Source organism: Petromyzon marinus, chromosome 66 (genome assembly GCF_048934315.1).
Source record: "Petromyzon marinus isolate PM22_M1 ecotype Great Lakes invasive population chromosome 66, UKy_Petmar_22M1.pri1.0, whole genome shotgun sequence".
Lineage (NCBI taxonomy): Eukaryota > Metazoa > Chordata > Hyperoartia > Petromyzontiformes > Petromyzontidae > Petromyzon > Petromyzon marinus.
In genome coordinates this window covers 2502934-2523254 of record NC_133732.1, presented here as the reverse complement: position 1 = coordinate 2523254, position 20321 = coordinate 2502934, and the positions used below count along the sequence as shown (strand labels likewise).

At 49.4% G+C, this 20321-nt stretch overlaps 1 protein-coding gene across 2 annotated transcripts in view; it reads left to right on the top strand.

Annotated features, from left to right (window-relative positions):
- LOC116956608 (complement C1q tumor necrosis factor-related protein 5-like) overlaps positions 1-20321 on the top strand; it is a 137335-nt gene that overhangs the window by 59823 nt on the left and 57191 nt on the right. The window lies entirely within an intron of this gene.

Genomic DNA, 20321 nt, shown 5'->3' with positions numbered 1-20321 from the left:
CAATGATTGCTCAATTTGAATCCATCTTCTCGGTTTGAAGTTATGTCTATTTTTGTATATTTGGATGGCTTCATGGACAAACCTTTGGTGGTATCCAGATGGTTTTGCAGAACACGTTGGTCTCGGAAAAAACAATATCATGAGAGCCCACAGCGTTATAGCAATGGTCAGAAACGGCTGAGGAATTAGTTCTGCCGTGTTTCAGATCTGACTTATGCTCGCGGATACGGTCAGAGACATGACGTTTCGTTTCCCCAATGTAACAATCACCACATATGCAACTAAGTTTGTAGACACCAGGGTATTACAAGTCAGGAATGACATCCTTTACATATGGGATTAGATCACGGATTTTGTGTACTGTACTGAATCAGACCTGGATCTTATGTTTGTTTAAGATTTTGGAAATTTTTTTGGTAACGCCTGCTATGTATGGTAACGTGATGGTTTTGATCGGAGTCTCAGGGGGTTGTTTCTCCATGGCTGGACAAACCGCTTTTCGGATGTGGTCCGTGTATCCATTCATCTTGAGGGCCTGGTGTACGTGTTCCAGTTCACTGGCTAGGTGGTGTTGGTCAGAAATGCAGTGGGCCCTATGGTGCAGTGTTTTGATGAGGGAATTATTTTGTGCCGGATGGTGGTGGGATTCAGGTTTCAGATAGGAATCTGCGTGGGTGGCTTTCCTGTAGACAGAGTGTTCCAAAGAGCCATCAAGTTTCTTCTCAAACAAAACATCCAAGAATGGCAGCTTACCATCCTTCTCCACTTCCATGGTGAAGTTGATGGATGGGTGTATGGAATTGATGTGGTTGAGGAATTGGTTCAGTGCTGGCAGGCCATGTGGCCAAATGACGAAAGTGTCATCCACATATCTCTTCCACAAGGAAGGACGTAGGGAAGATGTCTGGATGGCATCTGTTTCAAATTTCTCCATGAAAACATTCGCTATCACTGGTAATAATGGGGAACCCATGGGGGTACCTTCATTTTGTTTGTAGAAAGTACCATTCCAGGTGAAGTAAGTGTTAGTAAGGCAGTGCCTAACAAGAGTAGGGACATCAGGGTTCAGTCCATGTTGGACTAAATCTTGAATTATTGATAAGGTGTCAGGCACTGGCATCTTAGTGAACAGAGAAACCACATCAAAGTTGACGAGAAGATCATCTGGGGACAGTGAAATGCCCTTGATTAGAGAGACTAAGTGAGCTGAATTAAGTACTGCTGAGGTGGTCTTGCCAGTGAATGGAAGCAAGGTATCAGACATAAAACGTGCCAGTTTGTAGGTAGGTGAGTTGATAGTGGAAACGATGGGCCGAAGTGGTGTGCCTTCTTTATGGATCTTAGGAAGACCATTGAATCTGGGTGGTCTGGCAGCAGAAGGTTTTAGGGAGAGCCGTTTAGCTGGTTCAGTTAGAGAGGTCGAACTAGTAATGATATTGTTGGTTTTTGTAGTCAGGCTGTTAGTGGGATCTTTGTTGATTTTGGAGTAGCTACCATAATTAAGAAGGTCCTGGATTTTGTTGTTGTATGTGGTTTTATCCATGATGACAGTGGCATTGCCCTTGTCGTCTGAGAGGATGACTATATCATCCCTCTTTTTAAATTTTGCGAGTTCCAAGTGCTCGTCTTTGCTAATGTTACTAACGGGTTTCTTAGCATTTTTAAGGATGGTAGCAATTTCAGCTCTAGCAACATCAGTCTGGATGTGTCCCAAGCCTTTTAGGGCTACATCGACCTGGGAAATTATATCATCCACTGGGATATGTTTGGGGGTGATAGCAAAATTCAACCCTTTGGCTAGTACCGATTTTAGGTTGTCAGAAATTGGGATGCTACTCTGATTGATGACAGTCTTATTAACATCTAACTTGAATTTAGCAATCGAGTTGGCTTTGCCTTTGGTTGAATTAGCAGAGGAGACAGTCATGTTATCTACACGGTCCCAATCAGAAGTTTTCCCGTTAATGTTAAGTGTGATTGTAAGAGAATCTTGTCTGAATTATCGAGTTCAAATCGGAGCAATCCTATTCTCTCTGAGATTAGTGATAGGCTAGCTTTAAACAAAATCCGTTTAGCGTTCGGTGAAGTGACAGCAGCAGATGTGAGTGTAAATGCGATAGGTATTACCTTGTTGTCGCGGCATCTCCTGAGGAAGGTTAGCGACTCGATTAGCTGTGATTTCTTGTCCCGTTGTCTGTTAAAAGCTCTAACAGACATGTGGAAACCCTCCCCGTAGAGGCGGTTCATTCTAGATTTGAAAGAACCAAAGAGTATGGATCATTGCAGTCACGAAAACTTCAAATCTAGAAAAAATAAAATAAATAAATAGAATCAGCTGCTCGGAGCACACGAGTCAGTGTCACAGTCCCACCTGGGTCCCCAGTCAAGCCTCGAGCCCCGACGTCTCCCTTGGCTCCGGGTGCTCCGGTAGTGCCTGCGAGAAGAACAAAGCATGGCTCGTCCACTCCTCAAGCCACTCTCATCTCACACCACTCCCCTCCACGCACTCTCCTGTCTCTCCCCACTCATCTCACTCCACTCCCCTCCACGCACTCTCCTGCCTCTCCCTTCCCATCTCACACTACTGCCCTCCACGCAGTCTCCTGCCTCTCCACTTCATCTCACTCCACTCTCCTCCACGCAGTCTCCTGCCTCTCCCCTCTCATCTCACTCCACTTTCCTCCACGCACTCTCCTACCTCTCCCCTCTCATCTCTACTCCACTCTACGCTCTCTCCTGCCTCTCCACTCTCATCTCACTCTACTCCACACGAGACACTCTCCTACGAGAATGAGCGAGTGAACGATCGAGGGCATGACATGGCGAGTGAACGTTTGAGTGAGTGAACGACTGAGTGAATGAGTCAGTGAGTGAACGATTGAGTGAGTGAACGAGTGAGTAAATGACTGAGTGAATGAGTGATTGAGTAAGTGAGTGAACGAGTGAGCGAGTGAGTGAGTGAGTGAACGATTGAGTGAGTGAATGAATGAGTAAACGAGGAAGTGAATGAGTAAGTGAACGATTGAGTGAACGAGTGAGCGAATGAGCGAGCGAGTGATCGCGTCGCACCACGAGTGCACCGTCGGGGGTCTCTGGGACCCGACCCCTCACCGTCTCTGCCGTCCCTCCCAAGGGCCCCAGGGGTCCCGTGCTGCCCCGCGGCTCCGCGCTGCCCGGGGATCCCGTTGATGCCCATGCAGATGGTCCTCTCCTGCTGGGCTCCCACCACCACCACCAGCAGCAGCAACAGCGGCAGGGCCGAGATGGACATCTGGGGACAGCAGTGGCGAGATGTTTGCTAGCTCGCCTGGTATACAGGATGGATTAAAACTACGAACTATTATTTTATCTTACCAAGTAATTTACAAATGAGCTGCTATATAGTCGCTCTTTTTCACAAGCGCCCTGCCCATTACAATTGAAAGTTCAATGATGTAGGCTTATCATCGCCACGTGAACATTTACTCGTCTCTGTGCGAGTCTGTGGGTCCTTGTATGAGTTTACTCGTCTCTATGTGAGTTTATGGGTCTCTTTGTGAGTGATGTAGACTTATCATCATGTGGAATAATAGGGTGTTTCCCCTTTTTTCTGGCAACAAAACTGAAACCTTTTTTAGGAGGAATCACGTGCGCATTAACCACGATACTTGTGCTCAAAATCCGAACAAAACACACACTCTGATAACATATGCATTGTCCTTGAAACTGATTGGTCCACACCAGAGACGATGGTCTAATGATGATCATGTGGCAATTTATAGCATAACTCTAAACACGTGGTGATGTTGATTCTAATTGTGAATGAGAAAAAACAGAGGACCCGGAGAAAAATCCACGCGACCACAGAGAGACACGAAATATACAGCAGACATCAGGGTCGGGATCGAACCCACGACCTCGTATATACCAGGCGAGGTAATTAACATCTCCACAGGGAGGGACAGAGAGAGAAGCAAACTCCAAATACACAGCAGCAGGTATCATCGGGGTTTCGATCGAACCCACGACTTCCTGTATACCAGGCGAGGTAATTAACATCTCCACGGGGAGAGACAGAGAGAGAGATTGACGCAAACTCCAAAGAAGGACCAGCAGGCATCGTCAGGGGTCCGGGGATGGAACCTGACGAGGAAGAATCAGAGACAAGCGGGGAGACAGCAGCCAGAATCAGAATGTTGTATTGCCACTGCAGGAGGAATCTGATGAGCTATGAAGCTCTTTGCTCGTCACAGATGCTCCGGTAAGGAGGCCACGAGGTCAGAACGTTTCAACAACAAACCACACGATGCACAAACAGGATAGGAGGGCAAAGTATAGGAAAGGTAAACAAATCAAGTAAAACAATGTATACAAAAACATCTAAATTATTTGTTTTCGTCTCAGGTTAAACCTCAACTGAGCTATTAACTTATTTTCAGAAGAGACCTCTCCATCACAAATAATGGCAGCTCGACAAAGTGGCCTATCATCATCGTCTTGAACATCACGTGGACATTTATAGCAGCAGCCAAACATAGAGACACATGGAGATGGAGAGAGACGCTTCGAGACCCATAGTGATAGATGTGCGGATATATGGGTTTTTGGGTGTGTTTATGAGTCTACGTGAGTCTATGGGTTTCGTGTGATCTATGGGTCTTGTGTGATTCTATGGGTCTCTGTGCGATGAATCTATGGGTCTCTGCGTGAGGTTATGGATCTGTGTGAGGATATTAATCTTTGGGTGAGTCTATGGGTCTGTGTGAGTCTCCTTGTCTCTATGTGAGTCTATGCGTCTCTGTGAGAGGAGTCTATGGCTTCTGAGTGAGTCTATGCGTCTCTGTGAGTAATATATGGTTCTGTGTGTGAGGCTATGGATCTCTGTGTGAGGCTATAGATCTCCGTGTGATGAGGCTATGGGTCTCTGTGTGAGTCTATGGATCTCCGTGTGAGTATTTGTACGGTACGTTGAATTTTCTTTCGCACCAGCGTACGTAGCAGCTGACCGTCCTGCTAATCGGAGGTTGTCGGTGCTCTGCGTTGGTCACCAAGTCACTGGAATCCTCTCCTCCGTCTCCCCTTTTAAACAATTACTCGGGTCACGTGGTCCTCCATTTCCCACTTGGTCCAGATATCCCACGCGTGACGTCACAGTCAACACGCGCGCGCACAAACAAGAAAGACAAAGAACCCGCTTTGTAATCTGTAACAGACGGCCAGGGTCAAGTGGCTGCTAGAACGAGATGTAGCAGCGCCTATGAAGGCCGGCACTGTGGCACACGAGGGGGTGGGTGGCCAGCACTACCACGCCCACCCGCCTTCATCTCTCTTTAGCGGTGATATTTAGACGCACGCGCACACCGCACCGGGCCGAGTTGACCTATAGTGGGCTAGGGACCCGTTCAGATGAATCGTCAATGGTGTTGGCCGTGAGCGGGATTCGACCTCGGGTTCTTTCCGTAGCGCAGCCCACGCTGGGGCTTGACTGTCCACCCCCCCACCTCCCGCCCCGTCACGCCGGCCTCCAACTCGCGTATCCCAAACGTCTCGGAAACGTTGGCCGACCGTGACCTGTCTATCTATCTCTCTCTTGTGGCCAGCAGTAAAGCACAACAAGTACACAGCAAGCAGAAAAAAAAACTGAAAAATCCAACCGCTAACGCCGAAGCCAATGCGGGATTTTGGGAAGGGGGGGGGGGCTGCACAACAGCAGCGAGGAGATGGCGTCTCGATCGACGACGAGGGGACCTCGTCAGGGTCCTGTTATCCAATAGGCCGCATTCGTTTTTTCAGTTTTTTCAGTTTATTTATTTTGGTATAGCCCTGTGAGCCATTCGGCTCTTGAATCGGGTGCAACGACAACAACACACAAAAAAACAAAAACACGAGCAAGAAAAACATCTTAAAGTGACTATGTGTTGACTGTGCAAACGGAAAATCCATGAAAAAAATATATATTCCTGAAAAAAGCACCGTACACCAACGCTGTGTGCAAAAAATCCCAGTGGGATGCAAGTCAAACAACAACAACTACAAGAAAACTAAGATTAAGGCCATCAGTCTAACTCCGTACTACAACAAATAAACATGGCAAAACCAAAAAACTCTTCGAAACCACCAAAAAATAAAGCCATAATTGCAACGTAACAGTGATCATAGGGACTGTGACCGGATTTTTACAATAAACTACATAAATAACATGTAACACCAAATCCTAGAGCCATAGCTGGCTGCATGAGTTTCTCCACAACAACATAAGCATCAGTCTGAATATCAAATTTTTCAATGCACCTTTAAGATCAGCATGCTAAATAAAAATACAGATAATACTTTGCAGCGTCATCCGGAGTGAAACATTTTATTTTATGCCAATGAATAGCGGTGGCAGCTAGGGGTGTACAACTCCTCTAGAGCAGTTTTGAGAGACTATCTCATTGGTAGCGATTTAAGTTTCAGTTTATTGGCAATAGCATTCCAGACCCTGGGTGCATCAATAGCAAAGGCCCTTCAGTTTTTGGGAATGTGAAGCTGGTAAATGAGCGAAGACCTAAGGTCAAATTTGTTCTTTGAAACAGAGAGGAGATCCTGATGACGGACGCTTGTGTTGCGCCCGAAATGTCGTGATTTATTTTATTTTGTTTGTATACCTACGTGACTTTACCGAAAGAACCAAAGAGTATGGATTCCTGCAGTCACGAAAGCTTCAAATCAACTTTGAGGCATTCTCCAAACCCGCAGTGTCGACAGTGCAGACTGCGACACTGACCATTCCCTCACAGAGCCAAACAGGAAATATCCCCCTGCATCGACAGCAGCAAAACAGCTGACCCAACTAAAAGCTGCAGCCTTCCTCTGTGCCCTAGGTGATTTACTTTCCCACGTCCCCAAATTCCACTCATGCACAGCACGGTCTTGACAGCTTTTGGCAAGAAGTTTAGAAAGTAAAACGATTGGTTCGAGGCTAATTCAATGGACCTAACACCAATTCTGAAAGAAAAGCGCATTGCCCTCATCAAATACAAATGTACCGCATATGACAAGACGCTAAATGCTCTCAAGACGCTGTGCAAATGGCTACTAGCTGCAGCTAAGCAAATACATCCAAATATCAGCTGACACAGGCAATGTCAGTCTATGGGTCTCTGTGAGTCTATGGGTCTCTGTGAGTATAGGTATCTGTGTGATGAGTCTATGGGTCTCTGTGTGAGTTTATGGATCTTTGTGTGAGTACATTGGTCTTTTTGTGAGTTTATGGGTCTCTGTTTAAATCAATGGGTTTCTGTGTGAGGAGTTTATGGGCTGAGTGAGTCTATGGGTCTCTGTGTGAGCATATGCGTCTCTGTGAGTCTATAGGTATCTGTGTGATGAGTCTATGGGTCTCTGTGTGAGTTTATGGAACTTTGTGTGAGTACATTAGTCTTTTTGTGAGTCTATGGATCTCTTTAAATCAATGGGTCTCTGTGTGAGGAGTTTATGGGCTGAGTGAGTCTATGGTTTCTGTGTGAGTCTATGGGTCTCTTTGTGAGTATATGGGTCTCTGTGTGAGTCTAGGGTCCCTGTGTGATGAGTCTATGGGTCTCTGTGTGATGAGTTTGTGGGTCTCTGTGTGAATATATGGGTCTCTGTGTGAGTATTTAGGTCTCTGCGTGAGTTTATGGATCTCTGCGTGAGTCTATGGGTCCCTGTGTGAGTCTATGGGTCTCTGTGAGTCTATAGGTATCTGTGTAATGAGTCTATGGGTCTCTGTGTGAGTCTATGGGTCTCTGTGTCTATGGGTATCTGTGTGTGTGAAACCTCTCCACTCTCTCCCATGCATTACATAACGCTGCCATACACCCCATGCAGGGGAATAGCAGCAAGCTCTGAATGATTGATGAACTCTGTGTGTTTTTATCAGCTGAGAAAACCCTTATTTTCTACAAGAATTCCACTCCTCTTTTCGGGATTCATTCAATCATCATCAGCAACAACAATAACAGCACACGTGGAATGAATTTCCTCTTCTGACATCATAGCCATCGATGGGGGTGAACTCCTTAGGGGTTATTGTCTGGAGAGACCGGTGTGTCACTGTGTGTTTGTGTTCATGTGTGTGTATCTGTTGTGTGCGCGTCCTTGTGTCTCTATATATGTGTGCGCGTGTTCATGTATGTGTATGTGTGTATGGGGAGTGATAGTGTAGCGGTTAGCGCGCTGCGCTATGAACCCGGCGACACGGGTTCGATTCCTGCTCACGGCCAACACCAGTGACGATTATCTGAACCGGGCCTCCCCTAGGTCGACTCAGCCTCAAATGAGTACCTGGTGCGGTGTGTAAACATTGCCACTAGGGAGACAAAGGCGGTCGGGCGTGGTGCTGGCCACCCACCCCCTCGTGTACCGTTCCGGCCTTCATAGGTGCTCGCTAACAGCACTTGCCCCTACAGTCTGCTAAGACTATACGGGGATCTTTGTCTTTGTATCTGTGTGTGTGAGTGTTCATGTGTGTCTCTGTATGTGTGGGTGCATAATGGGGAGCGGTAGTGTAGTGGTTAGCGCGCTGCGCTACGAACCTGGCGAACCGGGTTCGATTCCTGCTCACAGCAAACACCGGTGACTATTATCTGAACCGGTCCTGGGCCTCCTCTAGGTCGACTCAGCCTCAAATGAGTACCTGGTGCGATGTGTAAACATCGCCAATGGGGAGACAAAGGCGGCCGGGCGTGGTGCTGGCCACCCACCCCCTCGTGTACCTTTGCAGCCTTCATAGGTGTCGATCTGTGTGTGTATGCTTGTTCATGTGTGTGTATCGGCAAAACAACCCCCTACCTCCTCGCGATGCCGGACGGGCAACTCTGTCGTGGACAGTGCTTTGGGGGGAGGTCCATTTTCGATTGCCTCCTCCCCTCATGGCATCTGTGTCCACCACAGGGGCTAAACGGGGGCTCTGGACGGGTGTGAGGGGCTGGTAACCCCTCCAACTTCAATTAATTACCACTAAACCGCGAATTAAGTATATAACTAATAAGCTTGTGCCGGAGGCCCCGTCTATGACGTTTCCTGGCCAAACCCCAATTGGCGGAGCCAGGAGATTGAATATCTACCCTCGGGGCTCCTCCAGAAACAACGAAAAACCACTACGGGTGGCTACGTGGAATGTTCGAACGCTCACTGCGGAGGAGAGGCTGCCACTCCTCTGTCGGTACCGCCTGGATCTATGTGCCATTCAGGAGGTCCGGTGGACCGGTTGTGGCTCCTGCCACCATGAGGGGTGGACAGTCCTCTACTCGGGGCAACAAACTGCCAAACAACAGGGTGTGGCTCTTCTTTTGAACAAAAGAATGAAGGGGGCGTGGGAGCATGGCGGTGAGGTGTGGGAAGGTGTAAGCCACAGGCTACTTTGGGCTCACCTTCCCATCAACCGGAGGCGAGGAATGGTGGTCGTGGTTACTTATGCCCCCACCGAAGATGAACATCCGTGGAGGGATGCAGGCAAAGCCGATGAGTCAGATGCCTTCTATGACTTCCTGTCACAGGTGCTGGCTAAAGTTGCCCCTCGGGATAGAGTCATCATGTTGGGTGACTTCAATGCCCGAGTTGGTCATGATGCTGGCACCTGGTCTGGAGTGATTGGAGGGCATGGGCTAGATAAGCTCAATAACAACGGTAGGAGGCTGCTAGATTTTTTGTGCAGCCCATGGGCTTGTAATTACCAACACGCTGTTCCGGCATCGGCGCATCCACACAACATCATGGATGCATGCCGGGTCCAAGCAAGAACATCTGCTGGACTACATAGTGACGGACCAGCGGATGTGAGCCCATGTCCTTGACACCAGAACCTACCGTGGAGGTGATCTGCCCTCTGACCATCGACTAGTCATCTGTAGAATGCGCCTGCCATTCTTTCACTCCGGCGGTGGGTGTACACCCAGGACCCCATTCCAACCTAAAGTGGCCTGGTCTCAGTTATCTGATGAAAGTTGCAAGCGAGAATTTCATCATCGCTTGCGGCTGGGATTAGCATCGTCCCCGACTCCTCCTGATGTCGAGGGTAAATGGGCGATGTTTAGAACTGTGACTCATGCAGCTGCAATGGCTGCTTTGGGTACGCGGTCCAGACCTCCACAGAGACCCTGGCTGACAGAGGAGGTATTCAGGATGGTTGAGAAAAAGCGACATCGGCTACAGAATTCCACGTCAGAGAATGAGGAGGCTTACCGCAGCCTTCGCTCGGAGGTTCGGAGAGCCGTGAGGCGCTGCAAGGATGGGTGGTGGTCCCGGGTTGCTGGGGAGATGGAGTCTGCCTCAGTGGCCCGTTATCACAAATCTGAATTTAACTCCATCAAAAAAGTAACCTGCAGCGCCACACCTATTACCATCATGAGGGGAACAAAACGGTGATCCAATCTCCGACCCACTTGAACAGGTTTGCAGATTTGCTGAGCATTTCTGTGAGGTCCTGGGGAGGGAAAATCCCTCAGCCAGGAAAACATCGTGGCACAAAGTGAGGATGACTCTGCTGAGGCTGCGGTGCCTCAAATATTGGAAGAAGTCACCCCGTGTGAGTGGCTGGCTGAGGTGCCATCTGTTGAGGAAGTACTGAAGGCGATCCGGAGTCTGAGACCAGGAAAGGCAGTGGGCAGAGATGATCTCCCAAGCGAAATGCTGAGGGAGGGTGGCGTTTGTGCACAAACTGCCCTATATGACATCATAACAAGTCTGGACCACTGGACGGGTTCCGCAGGATTGGAGGGATGCCCTGGTGGTCCCCCTTTTTAAGAAGGGGGACCGCACAGACTGTAACAACTACAGGGGCATCTCACTCCTCAGTGTGCCGGGAAAGGTCCTGGCAAAGATTATTCAACATCGCCTTGCCAGGCACGCTGAGGAGAGACTTCCGGAGCCCCAATGCGGTTTCAGGAAAGGGCGGTCCTGCACAGATGCCATATTTTCTGTCCGTCTGCTACAGCAGAGGTATAGGGAATTCCAACAAGACCTACATCTCTACTTTATTGACCTGGCCAAGGCCTATGATGTCATCAGTAGGCCTGGGCTCTGGGTTGTTCTTCGTGCTTTTGGAGTACCTAACCGTCTGCTCACGATCATTAAGGACCTTCATTATGGTGAGCGGGCCCGGGTAAAACTACGTGGCCGGGAGTCAGAGCCATTCCCTGTACACCTTGGGGTGCGACAGGGATGTCCTCTGGCTCCCACATTATATAACATCTATTTTGACCACATAGTTCGTGAAGCCTTCAATAGCTGTACCGGGAGATTCTCCATATGGTACAGATATAATGGGAGGCTGATCGATGCCCGGGTGCGGTCAAGGGATGGCTCCCTATTGCTCAACCACGTTATGTATGCTGATGATTTGGTAATAGCTGCTCATTCAGAGGAGGAGTTGGAGACGCTGCTGCTGAGACTGGAGCGTGCCACTAAGAGGTGGGGCCTTACCATCAGCCCCACCAAAACTAAGCACCTGCCTGGGTATTTTGTACCATCGGACACTCCACCCCCACAACTCCCAATCAGTGATGGGGCAGTTGTGGAGAGAGTGGAGAGTTTCCCATACCTGGGCAGTGTGCTTATGACCGGTTCCAGTTTAACAGCAGAGGTCTCACTCCGAATCAGTCGAGCGGCAATATCTTTTCATCGGTTGCGTAACGCTGTGTGGAAGCTACCTGGTCTGTCGCTCCGCACTAAGCTTCAGGTCTTCTCGGCCACGGTCATTCCCTCCCTTCTCTACGCTTGCGAAATGTGGACCCCCCTAATGGAACATCTTCGCCGGTTAGAAACATTTAGGCTGGCCAGCCTACGATCCATCCTGGGTTTAAACAGGCTAGATTGTGTGAGGAGCTCACAAATCCTTGATTGATCTGGGCAGGGTCCCATTGGTGAGTTCCTCCGGCAGGCAAGGCTGCGATGGCTGGATCATGTAGCCCGCATGCCCAGCCACCGCATGCCGAAACAGCTTTTGTTTGGCCGGATTGAGGGGGCTAAGTGGGCGCGGCACGGGCTAGAGAAGAGATGGAGTGATGTGGTACAGGAGGACGTGGAGCTGAGTGGACTTGCCGATGACTGGTACCAGCGGTGTCAAGATCGGCCTCTGTGGAGGAGGCTCGTGAAGGATGCTACTGGGCAGTTGGAGGCAGTCGCCCTCCAACAACAACGGAGGGCGGAGGAGCGACGCTCAGAACAACGAGCGGAGCGCCGGGTGGCTAAAGCACAGCAGGTTGGCACAGTAGGGGGCACAGGTGGTGCATCAGCCAGTCATCTCAGTCAGTCGACCCGTGGCACCTGGGTCTGCCCCGTGACCTCCTGCCAGCGGGCGTTCGACACTTCACGTGGCCTCAGGGTGCACATAACCTGGCACAAGCGTCGTGGTGACGTCACCGCCACTTAGTGGCGAATGGCGGTTGTTGTTGTAAGTGTGTGTGTGTAAGTGAGTGTGTGTGTGTGTAAATGTGTGTGTGTGTAAGTGAGTGTGTGTAAGTGAGTGTGTGTAAGTGTGTGTGTGTAAGTGAGTGTGTGTGTGTGAAAGTGAGTGTGTGTGTGAGTGTGTGTGTAAGTGTGTGTGTAAGTGAGTGTGTGTAAGTGTGTGTGTGCGTAAGTGAGTGTGTGTGTGTGAGTGTGTGTGTGAAAGTGAGTGTGTGTGTAAGTGAGTGTGTGTGTAAGTGAGTGTGTGTGTAAGTGTGTGTGTGTTTAAGTGAGTGTGTGTGTAAGTGTGTGTGTGTAAGTGAGTGTGTGTGTGTAAGTGTGTGTGTGTAAGTGAGTGTGTGGGGAGCGGTAGTGTAGCGGTCAGAGTGCTGCACTACGAACCTGCCGACCCGAGTTCGAATCCCACTTATGCCCAACACCGGTGACGATTATCTGAACCCGTCCTGGGGCTCCCCTACATCGACTCAGCGTCTAATGAGCACCTGGTGCGGTGTGCAGTAAACATCGCCACTGGGAAGACAAGCTTGAATCAGATACCCATAGACTCATTAAGGAGAGACCAACAGACTCATCACACAGATTCCCATAGACTCACAGAGACCCATAGACTGACATTGCCTGTGTCAGCTGATATTTGGATGTCTTTGCTTAGCTGTAGCCAGTAGTCATTTGCACAGCATCTTGAGAGCATTTAGCGTCTTGTCATATGCGGTACATTTGTAATTCTTGAGGGCAATGCGCTTTTCTTTCAGAATTGGTGTAAGGTCCATTGAATAAGCTTCGAACCAGCCGTTTTACTTTCTAAACTTCTTGCCAAAATCTTCTTTGGTTCTTTCGGTAAAGTCACGTAGAATGAGAATAAAATAATAAATTGATCAAATAAAATAACACAATAAAATTCTCACGACGTTTCGGCCACAACACAAGTGGCCTTCATCAGGTGAAGGCCGCTGGTGTTGTGGCCGAAACGTCCTGATGAAGGCCGCTTGTGTTGTGGCCGAAAAGTCGTGAGAATTTTATTGTGTTATTTTATTTTATCAATTTATTATTTTATTCTCATTCTACGTGACTTTACTGAAAGAACCAAAGAAGATCAATCCTTGCAGTCACGAAAGCTTTAAATCGAAATTCTTGCCAAAATCTGTCAAGACCGTGCTGTGCATGATGTCCAGTAGATTGTCCCATTTCTGCTGAGCACAGTGGGATTTGGGGACGTGGGAAAGTAAATCACCTAGGGCACAGAGGAAGGCTGCAGCTTTTAGTTGGGTCAGCTGTTTTGCTGCTGTCGATGCAGGGGGCTATTTCCTGTTTGGCTCTGTGGATCTTTTTTTTTTATCTGTAGCGTGACTCTACAGCACACGAGGGAATGGTCAGTGTCGCAGTCTGCACTGCCGACACTGCGGGTTTGGAGAATGCCTCTAAGATCGGCTCGTCGTGTTAGGATCAGGTCCAGCTGGTGCCAGTGACCTGACCATCGGGTTTCTCCAGGAGACTTTGCGGTGGGGTTTCGTCTGGAAATATGAGTTGGTGATGCATAAGTTGTGGCATGTGCATAACTCGAGGATTCGTTGCCAAGTTGTTATTCACCACACGCGGCACTGAGGCCCAGGGCTGTATGAAGGTTCATGTAGGCCCCTAGGCCACTTCTGTTTCGTAGGCCTTTAGTGATAACTTTCTATACTTGGTACTGCTGGCCATGTTGCTACCGCCGCTGTTACTTTGCTTGTTTCACGCGTAAGTACTTTGTCTCGCCGCTGGGCAAGATTTCGTTACTGATGGTACTCCAGTATTTAGTCGGTGCCCTCATTCGATGGGAGCGCACTGTGTGCCGCACATAAGCAGATTTTATTTGAAGTTATCGAGAGAAAAAACGAGGTAAGCCTAAGAGATTTCGAAGCGAAAATGTCTTCAACTATTTTTTGTTTGCTATGATTGTCATATCGGATGACGCAGCTTTCGTTTTCCATCGATAACAAATTCATTATGAGACCTCCTTTGCCAGTAACAAGATATAGTAATAGGTTTTACCCTTTTAACTGGCACAAAAAACTGACACCTTTATTCAAGGCATCATGTCTGCAATAACCACACCACAAGCAGTCAAAATGCAAACAAAAAGAGACAACTCTGATAATAATATTGGCAGTGTCCTTGAATTTGATTGGTCCACACCCGAGACGGCTTTCATTGTTCCGACAGGACGACCGCATGGCGAGCGCCATGTTGCTTTACTTTGTGTAAGCTTCAAGATGTGACTCTTATTTTCGGTGTAATACGCCACGCTTACAACGAATCAACGACCTTTGTTATCACTGCAAAAAAAATTGCAACGAGCAGCCAACAAATGGAGTGCCAAAAAGAATGAATGAGATTGTGAGAAAAACGCCATTTGAAGATGTTATTGCTAATTCTGTAATAAAAAAAAAATATCTCGAAGTTCATCTCTGGGGTTAATTTCTCTCGTACCTTATAAAAAAAACGATTGACATTGATATGACTCTGTCTCGTTGTATGTACACTTTGCCTATCCTTGCTAAAAATAAATTTATTCAAGAAGATATTTTGGTGGCTTTTTTTTAACAAACATAAAAAAACATGGTCAACATTTTTGTTTTGTAGGCTGCTTTTAGTTTTTAATAGGCCCCTAGGCACAGTGCGTATTGTGGCCTATTGAATAATACGGCCTTGGTGGGTAAGTGAGTGGGTGAATGAGTGGACGAGTGGGGGAGTGACCAAGTGAGTGAGTGGGTTGGTGAGTGAGTGGGTGGCTGGGTGAGTGGGTGAATGGGTGGGTGGATGAGTGTGTGAATGAGTGAGTGGGCGAGTGGGGGAGTGACAAGGTGAGTGAGTGGGTTGGTGAGTGAGTGTGTGGGTGGATGAGTGTGTGGGTGGATGAGTGTGTGAATGAGTAGTCCGGCAAAACAACCGCCTACCTCCTCGCAGTGCCGGACGGGCACCTCTGTCGTGGTCAGTGCTGTGGGAGGAGGGCCAATTCCGATTGGCTCCTCCCCTCATGGCGTCTGTGACCACCACAGTGGCTAAACGGGGGCTCTGGATAGGTGCGAGGGGCTGGTAACCCCTCCACCTTCAATTAATTACCACTAAACTACGATTTAAATATGTAACTAATAAGCTTGTGCTGAAGGCCCCGGGGGGACAGGCGTCTATGACATCTCCTGGCCAAACCCCAATTGGCGGAGCCAGGAGATTGAATCTCTACCTTCGGGGCTCCTCCAGAAACAAAGAAAAGCCACTACGGATGGCCATGTGGAATGTTCGAACGCTCACTGCAGAGGAGATGCTGCCACACCTCTGTTGAGAGCTGGACCGGTACCGCCTGGATCTTTGTGGCATTCAGGAGGTCCGCTGGACCGGTTCTAGCTCCTGCCACCATCAGGGGTGGACAGTCCTCTACTCGGGGCAGTAGACTGCCAAACAACAGGGTGTGGCTCTTCTTTTGAACAATAGAATGAAGGGGGCGTGGGAGCGTGGCGGTGAGGTGTGGGAAGCTGTAAGCCCTAGGCTACTTTTGGCTCGCCTTCCCATCAACCGGAGGCAAGGAGTGGTGGTCGTGGTTACTTATGCCCCCACCGAAGATGAACATCCATGGAGGGATGCAGTCAAAGCCAATGAGTCAGATGCCTTCTATAACCTCCGGTCACAGGTGCTGGCTAAAGTGGCCCTTCGGGATAGAGTCATCTTGTTGGGTGACTTCAATGCCCGAGTTGGTCATGATGCTGGCACCTGGTCTGGAGTGATTGGAGGGCATAGGCCAGATCAGCTCAATAACAACGGTAGGAGGATGCTAGATTTTTGTGCAGCCCATGGGCTTGTAATTACCAACACGCTGTTCCGGCATCGGCGCATCCACACAACATCATGGATGCATACCGGGTCCAAGCAAGAACATCTGCTGGACTACATAGTGACGGACCAGCGGATGCGAGCCCATGTCCTTGACACCAGGACGTACCGTGGAGCTGATCTGCCCTCTGACCATCGACTAGTCATCTGTAGAATGCGCCTGCCATTCTTCCACTCCGGCGGTGGGTGTACACCCAGGACCCCATTCCAACCTAAAGTGGCCTGGTCTCAATTATCTGATGAAAGTTGCAAGCGAGAATTTCATCATCGCTTGCGGCTGGGGTTGGCCTAGTCCCCCACTCCTCCTGATGTCGATTGTAAATGGGCAAGGTTTAGGACTGTGACTCATGCAGCTGCAATGGCTGCTTTGGGTACGCGGTCCAGACCTCCCCAGAGACCCTGGCTGACAGAAGAGGTGTTCAGGATGGTTGAGGAAAAGCGACAGGCCCACTGTCATCGATTACAGAATCCCACGTCAGAGAATGAGGAGGCTTACCGCAGCCTTCGCTCGGAGGTTCGGAGAGCCGTGAGGCGCTGCAAGGATGGGTGGTGGTCGCGGGTTGCTGAGAAGATAGAGTCTGCCTCAGTGGCCCGCGATCACAAATCTCTATTTAACTCCATCAAAAAAGTAACCTGCAGTGCCACACCTATTTCCATCATTAGAGGAAAAAACGGTGATCCAATCTCCGACACCCAGGAACAGGTTTGCAGATTTTCTGAGCATTTCTGTAAGGTCCTGGGGGAGGGAAAATCCCTCAGCCAGGAAAACATCATGGCACAAAGTGATGATGACCCTGCTGAGGCTGCAGTGCCTCTAATATTGGAAGAAGTCACCCCCTGTGAGTGGCTGGCTGAGGTGCCATCTGTTGAGGAAGTACTGAAGGCGATCCGGAGTCTGAGACCAGGAAAGGCAGTGGGGCAGAGATGATCTCCGAAGCGAAATGCTGAGGGAGGGTGGCGTTTGTGCACAGACTGCCCTATATGACATCATAACAACAGTCTGGACCACTGGACGGGTTCCGCAGGATTCGAAGGATACCCTGGTGGGCCCCCTCTTTAAGAAGGGGGACCGCACAGACTTTAACAACTACAGGGGCATCTCACTTTCAATGTGCCGGGAAAGGTCCTGGCAAGGATGATTCAACATCGCCTTGCCAGGTACACTGAGGAGAGGCTTGCGGAGCCCCAATGCGGTTTCAGGAAAGGGCGGTCCTGCACAGATGCCATATTTTCTGTCCGTCTGCTACAGCAGAGGTGTAGGGAATTCCAGCAAGACCTACATCTCTGCTGTATTGACCTGGTCAAGGCCTATGATGCCATCAGTAGGCCTGGGCTCTGGGTTGTTCTCCATGCTTTTGGAGTCCCTGACCCCCTGCTCACGATCATTAAGGACCTTCATGATGGTGAGCGGGCTCGGGTAAAACTACGTGGCCGGGAGTCAGAGCCATTCCCTGTACACCTTGGGGTGCGACAGGGATGTCCTCTGGCTCCCACATTATTTAACATCTATTTTGACCACGTAGTTCGTGAAGCTGTACCGGGGGAATCTCCATTTTGTACAGATATAATGGGAGGCTGATCGATGCCCTGGTGCGGTCCAGGGATGGCTCCCTATTGCTCAACCACGTTATGTATGCCGATGATTTCGTAATAGCTGCTCATTCAGAGGAGGAGTTGGAGACGCTGCTGCTGAGACTGGAGCGTGCCACTAAGAGATGGGCCTTACCATCAGCTCCACCAAAACTAAGCGCCTGCCTGGGTATTTTGTACCATCGGACACTCCATCTCCACAACTCCCAATCGGTGATGGGGCAGTTGTGGAGAGAGTGGAGAGTTTCCCATACCTGGGCAGTCTGCTTATGACCGGCTCCAGTTTAACAGCAGAGGTCTCACTCCGAATCAGTCGAGCGGCAATATATTTTCATCGGTTGCGTAACGCTGTGTGGAAGCTGCCTGGTCTGTCGCTCCACACTAAGCTTCAGGTCTTCTCGGCTACGGTCATTCCCTCCCTTCTCTACGCTTGCGAAACGTGGACCCCCCTAATGGAACATCTTCGCCGGTTAGAAACATTTAGGCTAGCCTGCCTACGATCCATCCTGGGTTTAACCAGGCTGGATTGTGTGAGGAGCTCACAAATCTTTGACAGATCTGGGCAAGGTCGCATCGGTGAGCTCCTCCGGCAGGCAATGCTGCGTTGGCTGGGTCATGTAGCCCGCATGCCCAGCCACCACATGCCGAAACAGCTTTTGTTCGGCCGGATCGACGGGGCTAAACGGGCGCGGCACGAGATAGAGAAGAGATGGAGTGATGTGGTACAGGAGGCCGTGGAGCTGAGTGGTCTTGCCGATGACTGGTACCAGCAGTGTCAAGATCGGCCCCTGTGGAGGAGGCTCGTGAAGGACGCTACTGGGCAGTTGGAGGCAGTCGCCCTCCAACAACAACGGAGGGTGGAGGAGCGACGCTCACAACAACGAGCGGAGCGCCGGGTGGCTAAAGCACAGCAGGTTGGCACAGTAGGGGGCACAGGTGGTGCATCAGCCAGTCATCTCAGTCATGTTAGTCAGTCGACCCGTGGCACTTGGGTCTGCCCCGTGACCTCCTGCCCGCGGGCGTTCGACACTTCATTTGGCCTCAAGGTGCACATGGCCTGGCACAAGCGTCGTGGTGACGTCACCGCCACTTAGTGGCAAATGGCGGTTTTTGTTGTTGAATGAGTAGGACCTAGAGACAGTGCCTACTACTGTGTCTACTGGATAATACGGCGCTGGTTGGTGGGTGAGTGAGTGAGTGGGTGAATGAATGAGTGAGTGGGTTGTTGCCTGAGTGAGTAAATGAGTGAGTGGGTTGCTGGGTGAATGGGTGAGTGGGTGGTTGAGTGGGTGAGTGGTTGGGTGGGTGATTGGGAGAATGAAAGAGTGAGTGAATGGGTAAATGAGTGAATGAGTGGCTGAGTGAGTGGGTGGTTGAATGGGTGATGGCTGAGTGAGTGGGTGGGAGAATGAGTGAGTGGGTTGTTGCGTGAGTGAGTGAATGAGTGAGTGGGTTGCTGGGTGAGTGGGTGAGTAAGTGGGTGGCTGAATGGGTGGGTGAATGAGTGAGTGGGTGAGTACAGTGAGGGAAAAAAAGTATTTGTTCCCCTGCTGATTTTGTACGTTTGCCCACTGACAAAGAAATGATCAGTCTATCATTTTAATGGTAGGTTTATTTGAACAGTGAGAGACAGAATACCAACAAAAAAAATCCATAAAAACGCATTTCAAAAATGTTATAAATTGATTTGCATTTTAATGAGGGAAATAAGCATTTGACCCTTCTGCAAAACATGATTTAGTACTTGGTGGAAAACCCCTTGTTGGCAATCATAGAGGTCAGACGTTTCTTGTAGTTGGCCACCAGGTTTGCACACATCTCAGGAGGGATTTTGTCCCTCTCCTCTTTGCAGATCTTCTACAAGTCATTCAGGTTTCGAGGTTGACGTTTGGCAACTCGAACCTTCAGCTCCTTCTACAGATTTTCTATGGGATTAAGGTCTGGAGACTGGCTAGGCCACTCCAGGACCTTCATGTGCTTCTTCTTGAGCCACTCCTTTGTTGCCTTGGCCGTGTGTTTTTGGTCATTGTCATGCTGGAATACCCATCCACGACCCATTTTCAATGCCCTGGCTGAGGGAAGGAGGTTCTCACTAAAGATTTGACAGTACATGGCCCCGTCCATCGTCTCTTTGATGCGGTCCTGTCCCTTTAGCATAAAAAACACCCCCAAAGCATAATGTTTCCACCTCCATGTTTGACGGTGGGGATGGTGTTCTTCGGGTCATAGGCAGCATTCCTCCTCCTCCAAACACGGCGAGTTGAGTTGATGCCAAAGAGCTCCATTTTGGTCTCATCTGACCACAACACTTTCACCCAGTTGTCCTCTGAATCATTCAGATGTTCATTGGCAAACTTCAGACGGGCATGTATATGTGCTTTCTTGAGCAGGGGGACCTTGCGGGTTCTGCAGGATTTCAGTCCTTCACGGCGTAGTGTGCTACCAATTGTTTTCTTGTTGACTAT